Source organism: Equus przewalskii, chromosome 4 (assembly GCF_037783145.1).
Source record: "Equus przewalskii isolate Varuska chromosome 4, EquPr2, whole genome shotgun sequence".
In the NCBI taxonomy this organism is placed as follows: Eukaryota; Metazoa; Chordata; class Mammalia; order Perissodactyla; family Equidae; genus Equus; species Equus przewalskii.
In genome coordinates, this window is record NC_091834.1 from 93,793,900 (window position 1) to 93,821,210 (window position 27,311).

Consider the following 27,311-nt stretch of genomic DNA (forward strand, 5'->3'; position numbering starts at 1 on the left):
GTTAGTCATATATGGTTCCACAGCTAACAAAACATCAGGACAGCTAGTCTAAAACCGAGCGAGTGATTGAGAGCTGGGAGTGGACGGGATCATCATCACAGCTCCTGGAGGCTGAGCTCCTGCTCTGCTCCAGGCTCTCTGGCAGGGGCTTCAGTCCTTGCACAGTTCCAGGAAACACAGTGAGGACTGGGGAGGCCAGGGCTGGAGTTCCAGAAGTGAAAAGGTAGGGGAGATTTGTGCTAGGTCTATTTCAGCTATCTTTTTTTTTAATTGCATTTTTCTGTTTTTCGAAAAACTACTTTATTGAGTTGTAATTCATAGACAAAAAGCTGTATATATTTAATGTATACAACTTGATGGGTTTGGAGATAACTATACACCTGTGAAACCACCACCACAATCTATGCCTTAAACCTGTCTGTCACCTCCAACTGTTTCCTCCTGCCTTCTTATTTATTATTATTATTTTGTGATAACACTTAACATAAGATCTATCCTCTTAGCAAGTTTTTAAGTATACAGGACAGTATTGTTAAGTATAGGTACTATGCTGTGCGGTAGATCCTAGGACTTACTCACTTATATAACTGAAACTTTGTGCTCTCACTGATGGCTCCCTGTTTGCCCTCTGTCCAGGCCCTGGAAGCCACCCTTCTACTCTCTGTTGCAGCTGTCTTTCACCCTTGAACATATCAGTCTCTTCCACCATCTGACAATAGGAGAAATTACCCATTTTGTACTGCAAGCATCACAGAATCTTAGCTCTTAGACCGGGAAGATTCTTGCTAGCCTACCAGGTCCAGCCCCAATTCCAAGAAAATAAGATATTGTTATCTACAGTCCAGAAGGCTGCTAAGGCCAGAAAAGAGCCCTAGAGACAGAATGTTAGGGCCGAGAGGGACCTTAGAGGTCATCCAGGTCCGTCTCCTGATTTGCAAAGGAACTGTTTGCAGCATGGGGTCATCCCAGGAGAGAAGATAGCAGTGCCAAAACTAGAACCAGTCTGCAAGCCAAGATAGTTTGCACCACGCCAGGAGCTCTGGGCCTTCTTTTAAAAAGTGGCCTCACCTGCTGAATCTGTTTGATTTGCTTATTTCTCTTTGAGCTCAGGAAATGTCCACTTGTTCAGGCTCTGATTTTGAGTGGAATCTATAAAATATCAGGTTTGGTGCTCTCTTTCTCCCTCTGCTGGCTCTCAGGGCTGATTTCCTGAAACTGACACAGATATTTGGGCAATGGAATGACTTCAAATAAAATGGAGGCATGTATGTGGGTTGCTTTAGAAACAAGGGAGAAAGCTACAGCTTTTTCTCAAAGAGGCAAAACCAATCCGATGGAAGCTTGATATACATATATAGCCCCCCTCACCTCCTGGTTTCTCTTGGCTACACACAATGGCAAAGCAAAAATGGAAAACTTGAAAAAAAAAGTTGACAGCATTTCTATGATTCAGCTGGCAATTTGCTATGGTATCCAGGGAGACAGCTTCTCACATACATTAGCATAATGTGAAATGGCAGCTAGAACCAGAATTTACTGTCTAAGCAACTCAGCCTGAACAGCCGTTGACGACAATGCAATTTAAAGGAAATCCAAATATTAGGCTTAAGTGACTGATACAGCCCTGAAACCTCTTCATTTTAAACATATGGGGTCCAGTTTGTTCCCTCATTTTTACTCCCCATTCTCGGGCAGGTTAACAAAAAAAAGATACTGTGGCTAGTTGAGATCCAATATAGCATTCAGTCAGCCTCAGCTCACTCCAATTCTATTATCACCAAAATACATCTTTCTCTCCTGATTTTTTTGAGATTTTCCATTTCCATTGGTATCCAAATGCTGACATTTCTTCTTTCTATATTTTCCTTGTGAGCCTTGACATGAGACTGTATCTCTGTGCTCCCTGGTTACCTGGACTCCAAACCACTGCTGATAGCAGCACAGCCTTGGACAGGAGCTTTGTTTCTCAGCAGGGGGGCCCAGCAAGCCTGGGGAAGACTTCCTAACAGAGGCGGGATTCCCGAGGATTTGGAGGTTGTCATGGACGGCACTCTCACTGGCCTCTGGCTTCCCTGAGCATTCCTCTAGCTCCTCTTTTTCTTTCCTCTGTCTATGTAATTTCCTCCCTTGAGTTGAGCATCAGGTTCAGTGGAATGGTGATTGTGACATTTTCCAGGCAGATGAGACACATGGACACAGGTGGCAGTTTCTCAAGTACAGTCTTCCAGATGATACCCCTTCCAATCTACCACCTACTGTGACTGTTTATGCCAGACTTAGAAATACCAAATGCCCCAGAGGCAGGACCTCACCCATATTATGCACGGAGGTCAGAAGACAGAGAGAGGGCTGAGGGGTCCATCTGTACACATTAACTCAGGGAGTATGGGTCCATATGACCCCAAAGGACTTGCAAGTGGATGCAGAGTAATAGTCCTAGGCTTTGAGGTTCACTTTCTGATGACAGGGAATAATCCAAGCATGTGGTTGTTCAGTTTCCTAGAGATGTCACTAGTGCACCCTGGAACCTGGCTGCCTATCTGCAGGGATTTTCCCAATGGCCTCTGCAACTAGAGGAACAGCTCACAAGACTATCCTAACTTCCAACACCAACTGCAAGTTTGGTGGCCCCAAGATTGCTCTCGGCTTCCATAATTCATTAGAAGGACTCACAGAATGTTCTGAAAGCTCTTATACTCATGGTTATGGTTTATTATGGTTAAGGAATATAAATTAAAATCAACCAAGGGAAAAGCACAAAGGGTGGAGTCCAGGAAAGTTCCAAATTTGGAGCTTCCAGTTTTCCTCTCCCTGTGGAGTCATGGGCAGCGTTACTTTCTTGGCATCAGTGTATGACAATATACATGGAGTACTGTCAACCAGGGAAGCCCACCAAGCCTTGGTGTCCAGAGTTTTTATTTGGGTCCATCATGTAGGCATGGTTGACTGACCACATGGTTGATCTCAGTCTCCAGCCCTTTCTGAGGTTGAGCTGATACCACATGACCCAAAGCCCTAAACTCTAAGTCACATTATTATACTGTCCTTCATGACTGAAGGCCCCAGGCAAACAAAGACACTCCTATCAGGTGTTGCATTCCAAGGGCTTAGAGATTTACTTCCCAGAAGCCCAGAGCAAAGGCCAGACCTCTCTTTGGGCAAGGTTAATTCTTTGCTACACAGCTGCTCTTCACTTGCTGAACTGGCTGTAGGAGTCTGTTCAATTAAGACTGGGTGTTCTGGGGTTGTTTGAGGCCGTTTGCCAGATGGAGATGAAAGAACCACAAAGAAGGGAGTGGGATGAGGAGAAGACTGTAGTTGGAAAGGATGGGAGGCTGCTGTGAAGAAATGTATTGCAATATTATGTATGAGTAGAGTGGGAGACATGAAACCCAGTGGATTTGTGAAATATTGTTTTAGGTTGTGATTTATTCTTTCATTTTGTCCATCAGATGGGTGTTAAACTAAGGATAAATATATCTTAAACTTCAGGGTTGAGAGCTAGTTTTTCCAAAAAGGCAAGATGAATTGGGGTCCACAGTTAGAAAAATTTGCTCTGGAACCAATAGAGGCATTGCTTTTTCTGTGCATCCATATAGGCAGTAGAATTATCAAGGGGTATAGGATGAAATGGGCTATGTTTTGTGAGCATGTCAATAGTAATGACTATTATAATTATAAATAACAATAGTTACCATTTATAGAGTGCTTCTAAGTGGGAAGCATTGTTAAATTATTTACCAACATTATCACATTTAATTATTTGAATATCACTATGGGGAAGGTATTATTATCTGAGTTTTATAAATGTGAAAACTGAACCTTGGAGTGGTGCTTTAAGCTAAATAATTAGCTTAAAGCCTCATGGGTGACAAAACCAAGGGTCAAACCCAGGTCTTTCTGATGTCTGTCTATACTTAACCTGCTACAAGTCCCCATGATGGATATGGTTAACATAGTTTACGGGGTGGAGATAAACCTTTGGTTTACTGGCTTGGTATTTAATGTGTTTATTTCAAAAGTGGCTTTGAAAGACTATGTGTCTGTTAAGACTGAGGCTGGATCCACCAGGAGCCTCAGGTTTCTGCATGAAAAGCTTTGGAAATGTCAAGGTGATGGGGTTGGAGAACAACCAAGTTTCATGGCTTCATGACTGTGGCACAGACTTAACCTCAGGTAACTCACTTAAGTCACAGGGTGGGGCTGCATGTTCAGATCTGTTCATCTACACCAGGAAGGAGATGGTTTATATTTGCTCGGGGAGAAGGGATCTTGCTAGGATGGGATTTACAGACTAAGAATATAAAATGGAGGTGGGAATAGATAGTGTTTGAATTCTCTAGATTTATGTTCCCTGAGGGCAGGAAGGATGTCTCATTTATTGTTCTATCTCCAGTATCCAGCACCATGCATGGCACCCTCCAGGAGTTTAACGAATGCTTGTTGAATAAATGAATGGGTAGCTATGCAGGGCAGTTAGGTGAGGCACATCTTTTCTGGGATTGGGATGGATGAAGAATGAAGAAGCATCAGCTTTTCTGCCACTTTATAGGTTTTCAAAAGGCTCCCAAGTACTTTCACAATAATATTTGACATTGTTGTGGCCCTTTATAGTGTTAAGCTACTTTCGTGTGCATTATTTCATTTGATCCTCACAACATCCTTTGAGTTAAGTATTATTGTGTTCATTTTGTATTAATGGATGGGGGACTTGAGGTTCACAGAGGTTAAGTGACTTGCTGAAGGCCACATAACTCATAAATGAGCAAGATCTTGTGACCACAAATCCAGTGTTCTTGCTAGGACCCCAGAAATGGTGGTGGGTGCAGGTTGTAACGGTGTTTCTCCAGCCCCGTGGCTGAGTGGTTGAGTTCGTGCACTCCGCTGTAGGCGGCCCAGTGTTTCGTTGGTTCGAATCCTGGGCGCGGACATGGCACTGCTCATCAAAACCACGCTGAGGCAGCGTCCCACATACCACAACTAGAAGGACCCACAACGAAGAATATACAACTATGTACTGGGGGCTTTGGGGAGAAAAAAGGAAATAAAATAAAATCTTTAAAAAAAAAAAAAAAAGATGCTTATTAGGGGGCCGACCTGGTGGCTCAGCCGTTAAGTGTGCATGTTCCGCTTTAGTGGCCTGAGGTTCGTTGGTTCGGATCCCAGGTGTGGACATGGCACCGCTTGGCAAGCCATGCTGTGGTGGGCGTCCCATGTATAAAGTAGAGGAAGATGGGCATGGATGTTAGCTCAGGGCCAGTCTTCCTCAGCAAGAAGCAGAGGATTGGCAGCAGATGTTAGCTCTGGGCTAATCTTCCTCCAAAAAACAAAAAAATGATAAATAAATTTTAAAAAGGTGTTTATTAGGACAGTTTTCAGAAATACTGCATTTTTGTTGATTGACCATCAAGAGGTTGTTAATTACTTGGAGAAATTTGTCTATAAACTGAAATGGGAGAGGAGGCCCATACCCAATTTATCGATCATTTCAGTGTTACTGCTGCTGTTGGAGTTTTCTGAAGGTGTGGCTACTCTGGACTCTTTTCTTTCCCCAAAGCTGTCCATGAGCCTGCCTCTTATTCCACTGAAATCAGGTGATGCTCCCAGAGACTTTGTCCTTGGCCGGGGTGACAGCATTAGGACTCTAGGTGTGTCACCTGTCCTTTCCTGTTACCGGAGGAGGTGAGTAGAGAGGAGCCAGAATGTGACACAAGAAGAATCTTCTCATGACAGCTGATCTAGAGCTAAAAGCATGGTTGACTCAGGGCAACAGAGTCAAGAGGTGAAACTCTATAATCGTTCTTGGCCCTTTCCCCTGATTTCCAGACCCTCTACTTACCTCAAATTTCTATGCTTAAAGGTTTTTCCTGTCTCTCCTAACAGTCAATTAAATAACTTCTAAAATTCCTTCACACTAAAGTAGTAGGGGCTTGATGAGTTATTCCTACCTAATGTACAGTTTTTGCTTTTTAACTGAAAAGAGAATCTCACTTAACTCAAAATAAGGATGATCCCGTGGTGGGTCTTGAGACCTCAGTGATGGAGATAGTTGAGGAGTACCCTCATTGTCACCCACCCTTGGCCTCCACTTCCTCATGTTAGGTTGGCCCTGACTTTAAGCCAACATCCTCCTGGGCACAGGTGTAGTGTGGGCATCCCTGGATGATGCGCTGACATCAAGCATCAGGCTGAAAACCAAGTCATGTCTGCAGAGACTCCGAGGTGGTTACAGAGCCCAGAAATGGCCTTCTGTGCCACAGCTTGGCTGGCGTCGGCCACTGCAGAGCCATATTCTTCTCTGGGCTTTGCCAGCTTTCCTGCTCTGGCATTTGGGATAGCCTTACAATGTAGTTAATATATGGTATATTCTTGTGATCAAGATTTTCTTTAAGAGCCTCATGGGGTCTTTATTGGCCAGATTCTCTCTTCCTCATCATGTAACTTAGCGGGTAGAGGAAGGGCCAGGCTGGTAAACATTTCACCCCAGAACCTAGCTGGTCCCTGTGCTTTGCAGATGCTCCGTAAGTATCCTTAAAGTTCACCCTGAAAGTCAATGTTGGAGCTGATAAGGGAGCACAAGGCTTATTTCACCCAACTCATGGCACTGTGTCCCATGCCACTCAGTTTATGTGAGCAACAGAATCACTTGAGGCCCATATTTCTCGCTGGTGAACAGTAAGAAATGTAGTGACTATCTAGACATTCATGACAGGATGGATTCCCCCAGATATCATGTCTTTGGATTAGAGAGCTGTAGTGCTTGAAGTACTGTGAGAATCATATGGCTTTAGAATCTCGTAGTGGAAGTAAGGGCCCTTAGGGAAGCACCTGGTTCAACCACTGGTTTTTGTATGGTCAGTCCACAGCTTCAGAGAGCACCTGGTTCAAGCCCAGACACTCAGGTGGGCTATCTACAACTCTGGGAAGAAGAGACTCTAGGACAATAAGAAACTGATATTCAGGAATTTTCTTTGAGTACATTCTCTATTGATCCTAAAATTTCATGCAGTTTAGCAACATATATACTCAGCCACCTTTTAACATCATTCCTGTTTGCCAAGTATGTTCACCAAAAGTCATTTCAATACTTTCAATGACTTTTTTTGTTGCTGTTTTTACCGTTTTTACTGAAAGCACCATTTCTAATTAAAATACGGGCTCTTTCAGAAAACCCTGTATGATTTCAGTTAAAGCTTAATCAAAATGATGCAAAGCAAGATAAATTCTCTTTACAATCTTCCTAAAAACCAAAGCCATAGCTCTTGCTGGCCTTTGCTGCTAAGTGTAATCATGTCCTCAGTACCTTGTGATTCTCTCTCTAGTGTCAGTGAAGAAAATGCCACCACGCTTTGGCCACTCAGCTAACCAGTTCAGCCCAGATACAGAAGAACGCTTCCATGATCAGCCTCGTCAGTCCCTCCCATGCCTTCGAACTTCCTGCTTCTCTATCCCTGTACGTTTCTGCTGGACCATCCTCACTGTGGTCTCAGCACTAGCTGGCAGGCAGCCAAACGGAGGCTGGCTTGTTCCCAAAAGTGCTAAGCCAGGTACCTCTGACATGGGCTCTAAAAGTCTCCCCTGGGATTTTGAAGGGACAGTGGACTGTATCCTCAGTTTTCCTGTTGCCCCAATAACAGAGGAGTCCCTATTCCTGCAATGGTTCCCAGATGGTTCCCTCTGTAGATTGCTGTCTCCAGGTTCCAATAAGGATTGTTCCGGCATCACTGGGTCTTCTGAGAAGCTGGGGTTGGGGAGAAGGTGTGCTTCAAAATTTCTCCTTGCTCCCAGCTTCCAGCAATTACTCTCGGTTGTCTCTGCCTCCAGTGACTCTGGTTTCTTGTGGTTTCCTGAGGGGGACGATCATAAGGCAACTTCCTCAAGTATTTCCCTGGATTGATTTCCTTCTGACATTCCTTTCATGAGGTTTTTAAAAGAGTATAAGTGGTTTAGGAGCTGGACAAGGGTGAATTGACTTCATTTATAGTACTCGCCACTGGGTGGGCCCCACTGCATGGGAAGAATCTGATGGGGTTGCCCGTGACCACCTTTTCCTGTGTCACTTTATGTTCATTTTCATGGCGTGCACCAGGGAGCTCCATGACCCATTTCCTGTCTCTGGCCATAAATTGCTGTTGCAAAACAAGGTTCTTCCATCATTGATCTTGGCTCTGGCATAGAGCTCAACCCAAGGGTTGCCTGTGCTCTTTCACAACCCTGCAAGAATAACAGTAGTTAATGTGTACTGAGGGTTTACTCTCTGTTCCAAGTGTGGTTCTGCTAAGTGCTTCACTTACGTTATCTCCTCTACTCTTCCCAACAATCCTGTGAGCTGAGTTCCTCTAGTGCCCCCTTTAACAGTGAGAAAATGGAGGCTTAGAGAAGTCAACCAACTTACCCAAGGTCACAAAGCTCATAAGTGTCAGGATTTAAACTTGCTTTCCCACTATGCACTACTTTCCTGTTCTGCCTTACCTTCATGACCTTGTCCACATTGTCCCCTTGCTCAGGCATCTTTTCCTCCACGCTGTAGTGGCCAGCTCAACAACCAGCCCTTCTGTGGACACTCGAGATGGAAGTGAGCTCTTCTATGGACTCCTGTACCTCACATAGCTCAGACTACTTACCATTCACCACCTTACAGTTCATTTTCATGTCTCTGCTCTCTAGTTGGTGGCACATCCCCAGAAGGCAATTTCTAGTGCATTTTGCTTCTCCTGTAATGATTAGCATACATCCCCACATAGTACATGTACAACAAATCCTGGTTGTTGATTATATTACCTTAAATTTGGGCCATTACTGTAAAGGCAGGAATGCATTTTGCTGAATTGATGTTGTGCAAAGCAATTTGAGGATTTTACTAACATAATTCACTCCCCTCCCCCCATTTAATAGGTGATTTGGTTCTAAAACAAAGAAAGAATAATATGTAGCTATTTCCATGAAACGATTTATTGGAGACAAGAAAAATGGCTTAAACCTACTAAAGTCAAATCTGTAAATAACATTCGTATCAAGTATGCTGTCTCAATGGAAAAAACAATATTCCCATTTTGAAACCCAAGTTTGGGTCATTCTACCAGATGTCCTGAGGACCACTTATGCTGGGGATTATGTGGCTAGGCACAGGCTCTTTTCTGCCCCTAATGTCAGGGATTCTGAGAGCCTTCCTCCACTCCCTCGCTGGTGGGCTCCCCATGCCATCCCACCCTGAGCTGCACACGTGCTTCCCTTTCTGGGACATGACTTGCAGACATAATAACAACAGTTTGTATTTAAAAAAATACACACACACAGAAACAACATTTTCAAACCTTCAGGGTCCCTGGGATATAACAAGTGAGTGAGAAATTGAGATATTTTTGTAGAGATACTAAGGCACAAATAAGAGACTGACCTAACACATAATTAGGAAACCAAAACAAAACACAGCATTCTACAAATAAGAGAGCAGTGATTGTTAGCCATCTAAAGAGATACCATTTCAGCAGGATGACCATTAATTATGACTGGAGAGAGACTGTGCGTATGTTTTCATTCCCTTATTTGCTCCACTTATAAGTGTGTATGCAGGTCTGCCAAAAGTTTCCTGTGCTCAGTACTGTCCCAGGAACTGTGGAGGATCCCCAGAAATCCCTGTGCAAGTAGAATGCCTCTCCCAAGAGAAGACAAATTCAAAGCAATATCTAAATAAAAATACATATGGTTGAAGTTTTTACTACGATATTCAATGGGGAGTCCAGATTACTCTGTTGTAACAGAGTGTTGAATAGTTGAATATTTTGCCATGAAACACGCCACTTGTCTTTAGGAGCTTCAGATGAAAGGGAAATGATGTCCAGCCTCTCTTATAAAATAGTTGGAGATAATCAGTCCTTTCAACCTGTAAGGGAAGGATGGGAGCGCCATCTTCAGTTTCCAGAGGAGGCACCGTTCAGATGGGGGCGCCATATTCAGCTTCCAGAGAGATGCTCATGGATGAGTTTCACTGAAGAATTATTGGTACTTGAAAGCAGAATAAAGGAGTTATAAATCTCTCTGCTTAGCTTAATTTTCCTTGCCCATAATGTGAGTCAATCAATCAAGGTCCTTTCCAGATATGAGGCTCTATGATTTCTTTACTTCCATTATAAGGTTCATGGAAAAACTGCAATATATGAGAGAGTGCAGAGAAAGCACTTCTTATATACATACTTATTTGTTGGACAGAATTCATTATCACTCAATCAATGACACAGTGTATCTCAAGGTCTTTGGCTCGTGTGTGTGGAAACAGCATTGCTGCAGAGAGCAATTCTTTGTGAAGGTCCTGAGACATCTCCCTGTGTGACAGATGTGTTCATGGAAAGCTGCATGTTAACCACATATGGTCACGTCAAGTCATATTTTAAATACACTAAAGGGGCCTTTTATAAAAATAAATTCTAGGACAAACCTTTATGTAGAGAGAATCCCATTCTAAAGTAAATGATGATTCTTCCTCTGTCTTGGTTAATCTGAATGTTCACAGATTTGCTCCAGATATTTTTCCTGCATGATGGACTGTACTAGAAATGTGAAGGGAACACCGGGGGAATGCAGTGGGTTCTGAGAAGGCAGTGATGGGGACTGGGGAGGGGCGTGGTCAGATAGAGAGCAGAGTGTGTCTGTATGGAAGCAGGCTGCTTTGGGTACGTTCAGCAGGTCCTATGGAGACACGTAAGAGTTGGAGCTGGAAACGGGTGGGTAACAAGGGGGCAGTTGGAAGAAGTCTTCAGGTCTAACCCCTGGAACTTAAATGTGATTTATCAGAAGTTGAGCGTCTGGGGGGCTATTAGGATAAAAGTGGAGCTTAATGAACCGACACATATTTATCGAATATCTGCTGAGTGTGACCATGCTGAACATTTACACTTATTCTTTACATAAAAGTATATAAGACTCCATCTCAAGAACCTTAACATCTAGTTGGAGAGATAAGAAATGAAGAGTCAAATAGGAATAGAAGACACTGACTAACGAAAATATATACAATATGGCTGAATGTAAAAGGCAGGTTTTTGGATTTAAAATGCCAATTAAGAAATTCAGAATTGGGAATATCTAAGATTTTAGTTGACTTCAATCTCATAGGAGTCAGTAGTATGAAAATGGCAGCCAGCAAGCAAATACATTCTCAAGCTTCATGAATAAAGACTTTGTGCCCAGGGCAAGAGGGCTGAGGGGCCTTGGCGCTCTGCACAGCTAAGCCCACCTGGTGCATGGCACACAGTTCTGGGTATGACCTTTTAAGAGGCATATTAAAGGATTGCAGTGCCTCTTGAGGGACATGGCCAGGAAAGTGAGGGGGTCTGGAAATCACATTGAATGAGGACCAGTTCATCCTTTCATTCTTCAACAAGCATTTATTGAGTAGCCACCATGTCACTGGCACTGTGGAATGCGTTAGGGATTCAGATAGAATCTTGCTATCCTTGAAAAAACTAAAAGCGGTCTAATTAGCTGGAGAAGAAAGGACTTAAGGGTGAAATTTAAAAACAACTAGGCAGAGGAAAGTTCCAAAGGGTAAATTAAGGGCCCAAGAGTGGATGTTACACGGAGGCAGAACTGGGCACCAAATAAGGAAAAATGTATATAACAATGAGAGCAGGTGAGCACTTTGGCTTTCTCATCTATATGATAGCCTAGGGTGAGAATTAAGTGAAATTCAATGAGAGTAGAACATGTGTGAGCATTTTGTAACCTGGAAACATCTACCAAGGTAAGATTCTGTTGTTAATGTCAGGGGTCGGATGCTCATCGTGGGAAGGTCCTTGTTTGGGGTGGTTGGGCCAGAGAACTTCCAAGGTGAGTGACTCAGAAATGCTTTTCCGTAGACTGGGGCTGGTCTGTGAGGCCATTTCCTCCGGTCCAAAGCAACATGGAAAAAATAAAGTAGAAGAAGGAGTGAGAGGAGGAGGGGGCCTGGGCAACACAGTCAACTTTTCATTTATTTATTCTGAGATTATGTCTTTCAGGTGATTTTCATTTTTCTTTGGTATGAGAATACTTCTTTTATGATAGGATGGTGTTAATAGATTGTACTGTATTTTTAAAACATTGTTACTTAGCAAAATAATAAATTGTTATTCTTTTTATGGGAGGTTTGTAGGGGTCTGTGAAATTTTAAAAATTGGGAAACACTGTCCGATTCTCTTTCTGACTCGAAGGCGGTCATGAAGTATAAAAAGTGCTAAATTAGTGGTCGGCACAACAAATGCTATGGAAATTCGTAGAGGGGAGAGAGCCACTTTCATCCTGGGCAGCAGGGGATGTTCCCTTAGAAAGACAATCTCTAATTTAGGAGCTGGACTCAGAGAGCTACGTACTCCTGGCTGGGAAAGAGGATGCTCTGGGTTTGTGAGGCTGGTAGGCGGCCTCACGCGGTGGGCTGGCTGGAAAGGAGGGCAGATGCTGCCAGGGTGGGTCTCACCTGTGAATCCCGAGTCTGACTGCAGTGACCAACTTGCTGAAAATAACTAAGGTGCCTGTGGGGAAGCTGGCTGTGAGCAAATATCATGGGCGCTTCTTAGATCACCCTCTGTAGCTGTTGGAGGCCTCCCATTGCAGACCTCCACGGATTTATGAGTTCTCATCTGATACATATCTGGGATCCTGGAAGTGGAAACCCTCAAACTAACTCCATTTTTACCTTGAATGACCTTGTGTCATACTCGAGGGCTCTTTTGGTTGTTCAGAAGGGTGGCAGAAACCCAATTTGGGTGGACTTGGTCACAAGTACGTTTCCCATGGCATGGGAAGCCCAGGGGTGGGGCAGCTGGGGCCTTGCCCACCAATCTTCCTGGGCTCATCCTCTAGGAGGGACTCCAAGTGGCCCAGCCTGCATCAGATGCCCATCCTTCCGCCCTAACTCTGAGTGTAACTCCGACTGTAACTCTGATGAAGGAGATAGTGTCAGCCGTTCTTTCACCTTTGTGCTGTGCATTTGGGTGGGAGATGAGGAGAAAGGAACCCCCTGAACTGGACAGTCAGTGCTGTTCCCAGAACAAGGGAAGGGGGCTGGGCCGACCAAACAATAAATGTGCACAGTTTCATGCTCGGGGAAGTTCCCTGGCTGGGCTGCCTTCATATCTTGGACTCCCTGCTGGCTCAGGCCAGTAATTGAAGCATGAGTTTTTTCATTAATGAGTTGAGAGAAACAGCCCTGGCTCTTGCTGACACAAGCAGGTCAGAGGCGGGGCTGTATCTCTGGGCACCACTCACAAAACTCCATTTCCTGGGGCAGCTTTCTTTAGCATGGAGTTGTTTTCCAGAAAACATGCATTTAAATTATACTTTTTGTGTGTCCTAGCAGAGATCCTGATTCCCCATCTGGGGTGGGGCCTGGAATTTGCGTTTCTGCTCAGAACCCTGGGTCTCAGGTGGCTGACCCAGATGGTCTGCTGACCACATGCAGAGGAAACTTCTCTCACTCGGTGTTTTTCTGTTTCCCTGCCCAGCATTCCAGCTTTCCTTTCAGACTGTTAATATTTTGAGAACGAATGGTTAAATGCCCAGAGTGAAATATTTCCGGGACTCTAGGAATGAATGCTTTTGCAAAGTCAAGCACAATCCTTTGATGACAGAGCCCCCTGTTTTGTTCCTTCGCCACTCTCTCCCGGGAAGACATTGTGGTTTGTCAAGACTCCGTGAAGGGCTTTTTCTTTTGGATTCAAGGCGCCCTGGTACTGCGGGAGCCTGTGATAACTCCAGCTATTAGTATTACTTTATTTTAAGTCTCAGTTTTAAAATAGCTGCAGGGCTGCACCTGGAAGAAAAATGAATTAAAAAGAAAATCACGGAGTGGAATTTAAATAGCGCCTCAGGGATAGACTTGTTCCTCTGGTACCATCAGTTAGACCCACAAGATTTTTCTTTTCTTCCTGAGAGCTTCCCAGAACACCACCATGTGAGCAGACACAGGGATTTTGACATCTTTTCTTCTGTGGGGTTTAAAAATATCATTTTGAAGGAGTACTTAGCTGTTTTCTCTAGTCATTTATCAGGTTGAACATCGAGCGGCGGACATGCACCATCTGCCTGTGAGAGACCAGGGACTGCAGTCCAGTAAGGCGTGGCCCTTGGGCTCAAGGAGCTTTCTGGAGAATTCTAAGATGGAAGCGCAAATGAACCCCAGGAATGTGACGGTTCCCGTGTGCCATGTGCCATGGAAGGAGGAGCACAGAAACCTCTGCCTGGGGAGCCACCCTGGAGCTAAATCTTCTATGAGGAAGTGGAGCTTGCCAGGGGTGGAGGGGGGAGGGCACTTCTGGCAGAGGGAACAGCATGTATGCAAAGGGAAGGGCATGAAGTTGTGGAGAGGCAAGTGGAATGCGTGGAGAAATATAGAAGATGTGGCAGGGAAGGCTAGCAGGGCCAAATCAAGAGGGGACTTGTGTGCTGCATGGAATTGCCTAGATATTATTCTGTAGGTGGAAAAAAACATTAAGTAGGAGAGTGACATGATAGGATTTGCTTTATTGAATGACCATCTTGCCAGTGGAGTAGAGATAGTATTGGAGGGTGTGTGGGGTTGACCCTGAAGACAATGAAACCTGTTGGGGAGTTATGGCAGTGGTCCTATGAGCAATGATAGAGGTTTGAACTAGGCCAGGGAATGAGGAATGATGTACTTGTAGAAAGAAGAGATGTTTAGAAGACACAACAGAGAAAAAGTTACTCTAGACAAAGATGGAGTGTCCAGAGAAACAGGAGGACACCAGGTGCCAAGGGAGGAGAGAACATAAAGATAGAGATGGCCATAAGACCTGAAAATTGCCCTTGGGTGATTATGAGTCCTCTGCAACCATGGCCTTACGGAGAGCAGTGTGAAAGGATCCATTGGTGGGATGGGAAGGATGGAGAGAGAGAAGCAGATGGCAGTGGGTCGAAGAAAGGATGGAAGGGAAGAGTCAAAGATAGTATTCAACTATGAAGAATAAATCATAGAATTAAGCCAGCTGCCTGTAACCAGTGGGGCTTTCCTTTTTTATCCCCCCTTTGCTCATTATTTTTACTCTGCATTCCTGAGGGTGAAAGACAACTCTGAAGATGCAGTGCCTGATAAATCTGGAATGGGGGAAAATAATTGGGAAATTTGTTAATTATCACTCTATTTACAATTCTGTTACAGAGTCCAAATGGTATTTTACAACGCCAATTTAAGCCTTATCGGATAAGAGGTATTGACATAGTACGACTCCCTGGAGAGGAATACCAGTGAAATTCAAACATACTTGTGAATGTAAATTCAAACCCATATAGGACGGTAATCAAGGCACAGCCTGTTAAATAAATGAACACTTGAAAATGCAGGAATGACAGACAGCATATCTTCTAAAAATGTTCTCATTGTTCATTCTTCCTCCCCAACTGCATGGGGATGAGAAGGAGGAAAGGTAATAATAACGAAGAACTCTAATAATAGGTATAACTTATTAAATGCTTATATGATGCCAGATACTGTGCTTAGTTCATGAACTATCTCATTTAATACCTCCTTGAGGGAGGTCACTCTTATCCCCATTTTGGCATTGAGGAACTCAGATGCTAAACTGTCACACAGCTGGCTGAGTGGATGTCATGATTCCTAGGCAGGCGCAGACCCGACCACGTGAGAAGAGCCAGGCTCCATTTCAGCTCTTTCCCTAATGCACTGGGCCTCAGCTTATCAACAAAAGATGGAGGTTGGTTCAAAATATCTCTAAAATGCTCTTTGGCTGTAAAGTCAAACCAACTTCTCCCACCTGTAGTTGCTTTTGCCCCCGGCCCAGGAATCCAGCATTTATATGCCAGTAGCCCAAGGTAAGAGTGACCTATGGGATTGGAGATCATCATACCAGCCTCACAAATTGGGGAAGCAGAAGGTGGATTTCAGAGCAGAAATGTCTTCTTCCTGGAAGCTGCCTGCCTGGCCTTATGAGGTGCACCAGAGGGATACGGGAGTCCCAACTACGGTCTCCTTCTCCTTAAAGATTTCCCATCCTGTCTCCTGCAGCCAGGGGTGGATGGACTCTGAGCTGCTAGTAATTTTGCATGTGTCTAGAGATCTTTTTCTTATTATTCACCTTTTAATTTTTTATCTTTCCCTTTTGACATGTTGTATTGCAAAGACAAGTGTCTGAAACATTTGTTGAAATCTCGCATGTCCTTCCTGAGGTAGCCACAACTTAAGCTCTTTGACATTCTACTTCTCAGCACACAAGCTCTCTTACCAAGTGTCACTAGGCTGAAGGATTGCATGGCGATTGGTTAATGTAAATGTATTTTTTACAGAGAGATTTTTTTCTGAGACCAGAATGATCTTGGTATTGGAAAATTTCTAGAGCTAGATCTTTCTAAGTGTGGAAAGCTTATTTGGAATACCCAAGAATGAGCAAGCGTTGAGGTAAGAAGGACTGTGATTGTGGATATGATTATGGATATGAGCAGGATATGATTATGAAAAGATGGCAGTTGTTGATTGTTGAAGACAGAATAACAACTCAGCAGAAGAACTGTTATTTTGAGCTGGATTCCACTTCATTCAGCTGAATTGTGTAAGAATTACTGCCATATGGCTGCTGCTGCTATTTATTGAGGCTGGGTGTACCAGGCACCATGCAAAGTACTTATACAAGGATGGACCCATTTAATCCTCACAACAATTGAATGACATAAAGGCTTAAGGTCCTACAGCTCAGAAAGCTCAGCTATTGGTAGTCAACATGACATGTGATTTGGAAGTTGAGCTTGTCTCTAGAGGTTAGAGATGTTCAATTTCCTCTTAATGCTCTTACTTAGATTTTTTCATGACTTCCTCTAAACTCTCCTTAAATTTATATTTTTAGTCTTTACCACCTCTCGATGTCACCAGTTTCATTGTTATTATTAGTAATTTCTTTCTAACTACCCTAAATTTGTCTGCTTTAAGAGTCAAGGGATGATGCTTCAGTCTGGCATTCTGTAGTTTGGTTTACGAGTACATTTTTATCCTCTCCAAGACTTTTTGAGAACTTTGACATTGTCTCCTAACATTTTTATTTGTCTTGCAGACTCCTAATTTCTTTAATTTATCATTATGAAGGAGCCTTTTCTGTCTTTTGATAATTTTAGCTGCCCTTCTCTAGACCTTTTCTGATTGCATTATATCTTTACCAAGAACTCAAAGTGAACGTGGCATTTATCATAGAATGTCATGGTCTTATTCCGAAGTACTTAGAACAGAATGATATAAAGCATAATACTGGGTCAGCGAGGTTTGTTAGAAGAATGACCACGATATACCACTGTCTGTTCCAATCCAGTATGGAGAGTGAATCAGATGGACCATAGGCCTTGAGGGCCTGCACTGGTCAGTCTTACCTAAAGGATGTCAAGGGTGATGGGAAACTGTGTCATCAAAGGGGCTACATGACTCTATGTGGGAATTCAGCTGGAAGCTAAGTGAGTCAGGAATAGTTCAGAGAGCAGAGTCCGAGACCAGTCAAGGAGAATGGATCACAGCAGAGGTAAGGATTATGGGGCTCATAATTTTGGGGGACTAGCTGTGAGATAAAAGGTCCAGTCTGCCAGACTGCACAAGTACGTGTGGAACTTCTTTCCTTAGAGATGGTATAATTTAGAAGAGCCAGCTGAAGATAATCATTGATGTGGTCGGGGTGACCTTGGTACAGTATTGTCTGAAGACAGGGATGCTGGCTTCCCAAGTGCCTTCCCAACTAGAGTCATTGGTTGTCCACATGGGCTTGCCCAACCTCAGGGAGAATTATGCTGTCACTGGTCCCCATGAATGAGCAGGCTCTGAGTCTCCCCAAAGCAGAGCCCTAGATAGACCAGCATAGAGGATGTGGGCCCCTGAGCTGCCATTCAGAAGAGAATGTGGAAAGTTCTCCACAGTTTATTTTATTAGTATTCATCTTGTTCTAGAATTAATCTGTACTGAGTATTGCTTAAAATAATCAGGCCAACATTTGGGGACTGAGAATACCTTTATGGCACTGGGACTTTTGTTTCAACAAAATTTAATTTGAATTACAAAAAAGCATGGAACAGAGTGTTAAAGGGGTTCTTGGAGGTAATATATTACATCTGATGGCAAGGAAGTCCTTGAAGTCTTTGTTTGTTACAATTACACACCGTCCCCTTTATGAGGGCTTTCAGGAGAAGCTTTTTTGGGGTCTAGTCTCAGGAATAATGCTGTTTTTTTTTTAAATTTAATTTTCACAATAATTCTTTGAGGTAGGTAAAATTGTGCTAGTTTTATAGCTGAACAAACAAAAATGCAAATTGTTTAATGGATTTGGCCAAGCAAACAAAACTCTAAGTGGAGAAGTGAGATTTAACCAAAGTATGTCAAGCTCCAAAACTCTTCAAACATAGAGTTCCTAATACAAAACTCTCACGTCCTCAGTGAAGAAGTGCAAGCCCATGGAAGGTGTGATTCTGTAACCTACAATAATTGACCTCTTAGCACTTCTCTTACTAGCATTGTGACTATTTCAAGGGAGTCATGATTCTCCTGGTCTAAGTTATTAAGGTTTTGTTTTTGCTGAGAACAATTAGCCCTGAGCTAGCATTTGTGCCAATCCTCCTCTACTATGTATGTGGGTCACTGACACAGCATGGCTGACGAATGATGCAGGTCTGCACCCGGGATCCGAACCTGTGAACCTGGGCTGCTGAAGTGGAGCATGCCAAACTTAACCACTAGGCCATGGGGCTCGCCCCTATTAAGGTATTTTTTTGTCCCCTGAACAGTTCTCTCTCCACCATAGCCTGTCCCCACTTCTCCTCCCCAAAAGCGTGAATAAATGCTGAAATGTTATTTATTGTGCTTCTTTTCTTAATTTCTTTACCTTTCTGTCCCTCTGCCCTCCTCCATACATCCCTCTTTCCTTCCTCCCTTCTTCCTACTACTTTAAAATGTCATCGTTGGTGTGATGTGAATAATCTATCATGTTTCTCTTTTGTTGTTGCCTGCTAGACCACTTAGAGTCAAATTAGTGTCTGTCTGTAACAAGTGAATAGAATTCACTTTAACGAGTGGCTAGAACTCTATGCCACACATTTTAATATTAGTTTTATTTATGGCTCCATTTTTATGCCTCTCCTATCCTTTGTTTTTCCTGTTTCCTTTTTCATATATTTGTAACTTGTAGCATCTCAGTAGATTATTGGTGTTCCTTTAATCAACCTCCAATCCTTTTTGGAATGAGACAGGCATAAGGAAGTAAGTAGTGGCCTAGTACCCTTTCTTTCTCAAAACATGGAAATGAGGTTATCTAGCCCCATTTATGAACCCCAGTGATTAACACGTTCTCTTCTAAATACTTTTAAGCCACCAGTTTAATAATTAATTCCATTTTGGGAGTCCGCTTGGGGCTTTTGAGGGAGTGTCTTCCTCCTCCTCCCACCCGATCTGGACAACACTTGCTCCTCTCAAGTCAACTGGCATCTCTGAAAACTTCCCCAGATACCACCCACCTGTGAGCCACACCTTTGGTTCTGGGCCAGAATAGTTAACTCCTTTAAGGGAGTCAACTGCTCTCTTATTATCTTTTCACCCTCTTGAACTTCACTTACTTTTTTTTGTGTGTGAGGAGGATTGGCATGGATGTTAGCACAGGGCCAATCTTCCTCTATTTTGTGTGTGGGTCCCTGCCACAGCATGGCTTGGTGAGCTGTGTGTAGGTTCACGCCCAGTATCTGAACTTGTGAACCCCGGGCCACTGAAGTAGAGCGTGTAAACTTAACCACTACGCCACTGGGCCAGCCCCTTCACTTACTTCATTATGTTGTTTATTTTACCTTCCTCACTCCCAAGGTCATTTTCCTAAGGAAAGGTGAACAAAATAGGAGTTTGACCTTCTTTATGCCATCTGTGAGCACTAAGTCATCTTCCAGAGCAGAGGATTCATCTTCTCCTGTTTGTTTTCCCCCAAACATAGCTCAAAAGCCCTTTAAAAAGTTTTCTAGCACTTTCTAAGCCCCAGCTCTGCTGACAGATACCCCCAAGTCCCTGCTGTGGAGCATGAGTCCCTCATGGTCGGGCCCCTCCTCCCCATGTTTGGACCTGCCTCTTCAGGGCTTGGGCTCCAATAAACAGCCATGGGGTGCCCATGTGTCCTTCTTTAGATGTCTCCCACTCTTTTTCTTCTCTGGGATTGTTTCTGACTGTTTAGCCAAACTTTTACCTTTCATAATCTTTCTCGCATGAAGAGTTTACTCTGTTGGACTATCTCACCATGGAATTCTACCTGTTTTCCTCACCACTAATGTTTGCAACTCATTTTTCTAAAGTCCAGGTGCCTACCCAGGACCAGACCCTGCACCATCCTTTATGCCTTGTCTGCTGCAGCTTCAGTTTTGCTGCAGGCTCCTTACCTTCTGCCTACAAAGATAAGCAGAGCTTCCTTGTCCAGAAAAAAAAAAAAAAAACATTTAAAATGCAAGAAAAGAGAAAAAGATAGGAAGAAAGAAAGAAACTCTCTTTGATTTTTCTATTCCCTCCAGCGACTGTCTGTCTTCTCTCCTTCCTTTCAAGTTCGCACTCACATTCCTTGACAGTCCTGCCTTTCCATCATTTGCTCCCCATCCACTTGTTCCTTAGTCTTTTGCAGACTGGCTTCTGGCCTCCTGGTGCCTTTGAAGCTATGAGCTCCAGTGTGGTTCTTCCGCAGAGCTGCCCCCACCCAAGCAGCAAACACCAGCTACAACATAGAAGGGCCATTCCTTGCGTGCGCTGGCCAACTCGGTTCCCTGGCTCATTCTTCTCCCTTCTTTCCTTGCCTTGCATCCTGTTCCTCTGCTTTTCTGGACTGGCTACTGACCTAGTTGCTCTTCAACTTTTCTATCCTCACCCCCTTAGACTGACAGGTTCTTATCCCTCCGGGTGGACAACCTTGATATCCTTCTAGTTTTGTGTTCATCTCTTTCCCAGTTAGTCTCAATGCATCTGCAGACAACTCTGAAAAATGCATCTCCTGACTGGGCCTGACCCCCAGGATCTTCCTTCCCATGTCCTGTCCCCTCCTTGCACATACCAATCTCTTGCTCAAAAATCTTCAACTACTTATATAAAGGACTAAGTCCAAAATCTTTAGTCATAAGCTCAGATTGCAGCTCACATCCCTTTTCCCAGGTATGTGGGAGAAGAGCGGTGGAGTTGAGAGCAAGAACCCAAGCCAGCATGTCTGTGGGCCAGTCCTGGCCCTGCCATTGTCCTAGGAGCTTAGTGATCTTATACAGATTACTTAGAGTCCCTAGTATCTACCTATAGTTTTATTGAGATAACTACATAAAAGTGATCATCAGCTCAGTGCCTGGCTCATAGCAAAATGTTAGCCATTATCATCATCATGGCCTTTGGCACAGTCCCAGATCCCAGGCAATCTGGTCTGAGTCAAAAGAAGAATGCGTTGGGGTGCAGGGCTTTCATGCGACTCCAGCACAGGAGGGCAGCCTGCCCCAGGAGGGATCCGGCTCAGCACTGAACAAGGCAGAGGGCTCATCCTGCTTTTCTCTGTGTGTCTGCATCCTTCTCTTGCAGACTGCCATCCCGCATTTTTTTTTTTGTTCTTAGGAGCAGATGGTCTCTGCATAGCTTCTAAGTTTCTGCACCCATAAAGCAGCCAACCAGCAGAGAATCCAAATCCCAAATTCCTGGGAGAAATCGTATGTTTGGTTCAGCTTTTGTCACGTGTTCACCCCAGTCCCAACAGCTGTGGTGTGATGAGGGGTGAACGGTATTTAGAACAAATACACTTGCAGGGACCTATGCTAAGGGCCTTGGCAGTGCTCTGAGAAGACAGGTGTGGCTTATTGAACACCTAGAAGGCACATAGTACCTTCTCTCTTCAATCTCATTGCTTTCTATGTCCTTAGAAGAACCCTCCCCTGGGCCAAACTCAATGCCAAACATGCGTTTGTTCACATTCTAATTCTCAAACCACTGCCCAGGCACGGAATGTGCATTCCTCCTTCACACACTCTTTTACCCTATACCTAAACCACCACCTTCCATAAGTCAGCTCAAGTCAGATTTCTGTAGCAGACCTTTTCTGACCACCTCGTCCCACTCCACAAGATGCTCCTCCTTCCTCGGACCTCCACAACAGTTGGCCCTTTCTGCCTCTCTTTTACCACTGATAAAGTGCCCTTGGATGTTATTTATCTTCCATGTAGACTGGAAGCTCTCACAAGGCAGGAGCCACTCCTACTTTCTGTTGTTAGATGCTGGCTGTGAGTGATGACCATGTCCACGTGTGTGTAGTGTCCCCTCCCTAAGCTGTTACACATCCCAAGATAAAGTGGTCACTTACTCAGGAGATCCCTGCCACTTACACGTTGCCAGCTGGTTCTTCCTTGATGGTCAGAACTCTGTCAAGAATAGCAGTTTCCTAATTGCTTTCTGTACCTTTTGAGAGATAAAATTGTCAGCAGGACAAGGCAGGAATCTGTCTGATGTTCTGCATGTAATAGAGTTGGGCTTCCAGAGAGATCGGGATTCTTGATATCTCCGCTGAAGCTAGATTCTGAGAAAGTTTTGTCATCTATATTGGGAAAGCGTTATTTATCTCCTGCAGCCGGAGGAGTGTTCGTACTCAATCACCTCAACCAAAATGGCTTCTGGTCATTTCTCCTATTTTAGGAGACCCTCTGGGAAATCTTTTTATGATCCTGAGGTCTTCTGTCATCACCATGTGGCAGATTTCCCTTTCTTATGAGAAGCAACGGGAATTAACAGACGGTGCCTATTGTCTGTCATTCTTAAGTAGGTTAAACCAAGATGCGTGCCCCCTTTACTGAAAGAAAAGCTGGGCAGTGCCACAGGAGTGAGGATCCATAATGGCTGCCAGGTTCCTTTTAACATTCTCTTTGTTGAGTGATTGTGCTGACTTCCTTTCTTTGTTTCTGCTGGAAAACACACAGAGAAATGTGCCGTTACTGTGCAGAAGGAGGTAAAAAAATTGACATCAAGGGCTCACAATTCCTGCCCCAAAGGAGGATGATAAAAAAGGTGAGAGCACCTTACTCCCTTTGTCAGCTGTTCCCAGTCACCAAGATAGCAGTGAAAGCCCCATGCCCAGAATTGTGGAGATAATTGAAGAATCTCACCTTCAGTTGGTGGGAAACTTAAGGACTTTTGGTCAAGCTTCCTCTTTTTTTAAATTAATTAATTAATTTATTTTTGGTGTGGAAAACTGGCCCTGAGCTAGCATCTGTGGCAATCTTCCTCTATTTTGTGTGTGGGACACCTGCCACAGCGTGGCTTGATGAGCGGTATGTAGGTCTGCTCCCAGGATCTGAAACTGTGAATCCTGGGCTGCCAAAGCAGAGTGTGTGAACTTAACCACTATTTCACCCAGCCAGCCCCTGCCCAAGCTTCCTCTTTTGGGGTGCTGAAATTTCCACCTTATGATAATGAAAAAAATCAGTCTTGTCCAACACATGGTGGGACAGCCACTATTTTGGCATCTGATTAGTCACCTCCTTTTGCCTCTACCTAAATGTCCTCCTCTTGAGGTCTACACTCTGGTTTGTGTATCTCCTAAAGATAATTTTTTTTTTCAAATATCAAAACCCTGCCTGCTCCTTTTCCTTCTATTATTGACTTTTTGTCATTTCATCTTGGATATACACTTTAGAAAGACAACACTTCTCTGCTTGTTTTGTCATGTTACAAACAGCCACCCTGTGCCTCTCGAGAGGGAGCCTCTGAGTGCCGTGCTGTACCTGTCCCCTGGGGCACTAATGAGTTTTCTTCAACCAGTGCAAGAACTTACCTAATGTCCTGTGGAGCACAGAGCACCGCTCTTGTTTAGAAGATCCAGGACATTCATGCATCTGGAACATAGTTGCAAAGTCACTGGATTTCTCCTTCTCTTGACCTACTGTGTCATATTCTTTGACATTATTTCCTCCCTTTGGTTTTATTCTAATTTCTCAGAAATATCTTTTCACTGTTATCTTGCCATCTTGTTTAGGAGCCTTTATACTGTCTAATAAACCAGACTGGGAGAATCATTCCTCAAGCACCTTTCCTCTTTGAGAGCAGAGGAATGAGCTCGCCCTTGCAAGCTGGTATCTGTGGGCAGGGGAACCAGAGGGCAGCCTGCACGGGCCCTGAAAGTCGCTGACTGAGTGCCCATGTTCTGGCGTCACTAATCAGCCATATCCTTCTGGCTTCTTCGCCATATTCCCCCTTTAAATACCCTCCTCCCTCCTCGAGTTTGCTTTCAGATCTTCTTTTTATTGAGTTCCCTGGTCACTACTCTGGGGAAGAGTTAAACCCGAAATACTGAGATTGCCAGGGTGATGACAAAGGGTCCTGTAAAAGAAAAATATTACACAGGTCTGTGGGTGCACCTCAGTCCCAGAGATTTTTCTGTTTTTGGAGGCAAATCTGGGAAAAGTCCAAATCACTCTTATTTGGAGAGGAGGACACATACGGGGTTTGGGGGTGAAACACAGAGATGTTAAACTGAAGCCTATGCCCTCAAGAGACCTGACTGTGGGCTATCTTACTGGGGACAACCCGAAGAGGACCAGCCTGGGCTCCTCTGCTTTTCCCAGGGATGGCCAGATGTGAGCATCTTCCAGGTGTTTGCTCATTTCCATCTCCTCCTCCTCGCATCCCAGGAGGCCTGCAGCTCACTAGAGCTGTTCATTTAGAACAGTCTGTTTTTCTATGAAGACCCCTGGCTGCCTGTCCATTTTTCTGGGGGTAAAAATGACCTTTGGAGTTGGAAATATTAAGAGCTTAGGTACTATAACTGCATCTGCAGCCCCATAATTATGAGGGTTAAGAGGGATGGTAGCAGAGGGTGTGCAGGTGGTGGAAATGGAAAGGAAGAAAAGAGGCGGAGACTGGGGGAGGGGGACAAGTAGGTTGGCTCTCCAGTGGAACACTCACCAGGAACTGCTTGGTGCTGTTTTACACAACGGACGAGGAAGGATCTCTTTGTGTCTCTCTGATTTGCTATTGCAAGAGCGAAGGAGGGAGTTTTATTTGTTAACAGCAGAAAGGTTTATGTGTAATGCTTGTCAAGTTTACATCCCTGTGGCTAGCACCATGTCTGATACACAGAAAGCGAATAGGAAGTCTTTGTGAATCTGCAATAATAGAGAACGTCTCATTTTTTTTCCATCACAAATGTAGGAAATCTGAAAGGGTATGAGGTTATTACGTTGCTATTTCTTTCTTGATCTTGTGATTTGGAAGGTAGCAAAGGAGAGCACCTCAAGTTCATCCCTTTGACATTTTTACCCTCTGAACTTCTGAGGTCAGTAGAAGGAGGCTTCTTGGCTGTGGGGAGGACAGAGAATTTGGATCGGGAGCCCTGAGTATGAGTCCTGAGTTTGCCACTTTGTAGTTGAGAGAACTTGGGCAAATTTGCTTCTCTCTGTCAACTGTGGGTAATGGTTCTTGTCCAGCCCCCAAGGCACTGTGAAGATAAAAGAAAATTCTTTAGACAAGAGTAATCAAGAAACTGCTGGAGTGGTTTACAAATATTAATTGCAGTGATTACCAATAATAAAGGTATAGTTTCAGAGTCCCTTCATCCTCCTCCCATCCCTGCTCATCTTAGCCACTTGAACTCAGAAAAAGAAACTCAATTACTCTGAGGGGAGTTGTCACTTTTATTCTGAGGTCAAGATCTCACACCCAAAGCAGGAAGCAGCAGGAGACTGTCTCTCTCTGATAGCCTGTGGTGCTCAAAGGTCTGGCTGGCACGTGACTACGTAAAGATGTTCAACAGCAAGAAACAGGAGACAGTTGAAAGAGACCAACGCAGGCTTAGGATATGTCCCCTTTTCTTCTGTTATAGCTTTCAAAAAGTGTTAACTAAACGAAGACTCCCAATTAAATACTTCGTAAGTGGGGATAATTAACTAGGGTGGTGTAGTGGTTAAGATTCTGCCCTTTCACCGTTGCGGCCCAAGTTCCTTTCCCAGTCAGGGAAACACACCACCTGTCTGCCAGTTGTCATACGGGGGTGGCTGTGTGTTGCTGTATGGGTCACCCGTGGTGGGCAGGTTTCAGCGGAGCTTCCAGATTAAGACAGACTAGGAAGAAGGACCTGGCTACTCACTTCTGAAAAAAATTGGCCATGAAAACCCCATGGAAAACAGCAGAGCATTGTCTGATAGAGTGCTGGAAGATTAGGGGGATGAGAGGATGGCGCAAAAAGACCAGGCAGGGTTCTGCTCTGCTGTGTGCAGGGTCGCTAGGAGTTGGACTCGACTCCATGGCACTAACAGCAAAAGTGGGGATAACGAGCTGAATCGGGCGTCCCTCCTCTACAGACCCAGTGCCCTCAGGTCCCTGCCTGATGCAGCAGAAACCAGCTTGGTTTCCGGGAGGACAGAGGCTTTTATACCCTAATCCCACTGGGGATCAGACTGCTTGAGAGTATATAGAAAATGGAAGAAGAGAAATCCTGAACTTTACTTGCTTTACCCCGTTTCTCTCCTATAGAGAATCTCCTATAGAAACCCCTGCCCAGTCCACCTTTCAGATGTTCTAAACCATGGTGTTGCGTCCTCGCCACGCTGCAGGGCAGCCACCTATGAACAGACGTCAATCAAGTATGGGCCGTTTTCAATCTAATACAGTTTGATAGCATTCCACTTGTTCATGTAGTTTTGTAGTTTTAATACCACAAGATGGAGGGATGGTTTCAAGTCTGCTGTCCTTGACATGGGGCTGGATGATATGGTGAGAAGTGCCCTTCCCTTTCATGGAGTCCCAGGGCCTGAAGGAGCTGCCTACCTGGGAGACTGCTTCGCCTATGATGGGAGTCTACACCTGTGGACTTGTCCTGCTATTGGGTCTGAGTGAAGAAGGCACTCAGATTCCAGAAATCTAAATACAGGATTATGAGGGAGAATGGGGATTGTGGGAGACCTTGGGCGTTTGTGAGGTGACTCTTGGATAGCCCTGCAGCACAGTTAGGGGAATTAAAGTTAGATGTTCAGCTTGGGAAGGTGCAGAGAGGTGAGGAAAGAGGACTTCCAGAGCAGGCCCATGAGAAGAGGGTGTGTCCCGCCTGGAGCCTCTATCCATCAGGTGCCATCCGTGGTTTTACTCCTCTTGGCTTGTCTGGGCAGTGACTACGGCTGGGCCTGCTGGGATGCCCCCCCGAGAGGGTGTCTGGCCTCCTTATTTGTGACTACATTTAGCTCAGGGTCTGGCAGGTCCCAGATGCTCAAGGATTATTATGAGACGCTAAGAAGAAGCAAAAGAAGAAAGTACCTGTCAAGCTGTGGTTGGTGAGCAAGGAGAGTTTTCTTAGCAAACAGACTTGGCC

General features: G+C 44.4%; 1 protein-coding gene across 1 annotated transcript in view; it reads left to right on the plus strand.

The window, feature by feature from the left end:
- The window catches only part of TMEM178B (transmembrane protein 178B), a 332,665-nt gene that overhangs the window by 148,281 nt on the left and 157,073 nt on the right, over positions 1 to 27,311 (plus strand). The gene's annotated exons all lie outside the window — the stretch shown is intronic.